The sequence below is a fragment of the Nomia melanderi genome, unplaced genomic scaffold (genome assembly GCF_051020985.1).
Source record: "Nomia melanderi isolate GNS246 unplaced genomic scaffold, iyNomMela1 scaffold0014, whole genome shotgun sequence".
Classification (NCBI taxonomy): Eukaryota; Metazoa; Arthropoda; class Insecta; order Hymenoptera; family Halictidae; genus Nomia; species Nomia melanderi.
Genome location: NW_027475130.1, coordinates 3,940,331 through 3,941,285, shown reverse-complemented (window position 1 = coordinate 3,941,285; position 955 = coordinate 3,940,331).

Sequence of the window (955 nt, the reverse complement as noted above, 5' to 3'; positions counted from 1 at the left end):
GCAGATAATTCACTTTGATATATTCCGCTATCTCTAATAGCACCCGAGATATCACCGGATATATATTGGATTTTTCCCTGTCCCTGACAGTCCGGCCTTATGAGACGGTGATTTTCTCGGCCCCTGGTGGTCCGAGGTCGATCCTGCTGCACAGATTCATTCGCCAGTGCCTCCTACAGACAATGCACTTTGATTTACTGCGCTATCTCTAATAGCACCCGAGATATCACCATATATATATTGGATTTTCCCCTGCCCCTGAGTGTCCGGCCCCATGAGACGGTGGTTTTCTCGGCCCCTGGTGGTCCGAAGTCGTTCCCGCTGCACAGATTCATGCGCCAGGGCCCCCTGCAGATAATTCACTTTGATTTATTGCGCTATCTCTAATAGCACCGGAGATATCACCAGATATATATTGGATTTTTCCCTGACCTTGAGTGTCCGACCCCATGAGACGGTGGTTTTCTCGACCCCTGCTGGTCCGAGCTCGTTCCCGCTTGCATAGATTCATGCGCCAGGGCCTCCGGCAGTCTATGCACTTTGATTTATTGCGCTATCTCTAATAGCACCCGAGATATCACCAGATATATATTGGATTTTCCCTGACCCTGACAGTCCGGCCCCATGAGACGGTGATTTTCTCGGCCCCTGGTGGTCCGAGGTCGATCCCGCTGCACAGATTCATGCGCCAGGTTCCCCTGCAGATAATTCACTTTGATTTATTGCGGTATCTCTAATAGCACCCGATATATCACCAGATATATATTGGATTTTTCCCTGACCCTGACAGTCCGGCCCCATGAGACGGTGGTCTTCTCGGCCCCTGGTGGTCCGAGGTCGATCCCGCTGCACAGATTCATGCGCCAGGGCCCCTGCAGATAACTCACTTTGATTTATTGCGGTATCTCTAATAGCACCCGAGATATCACCAGATATATATTGGATTTTTCCCTGA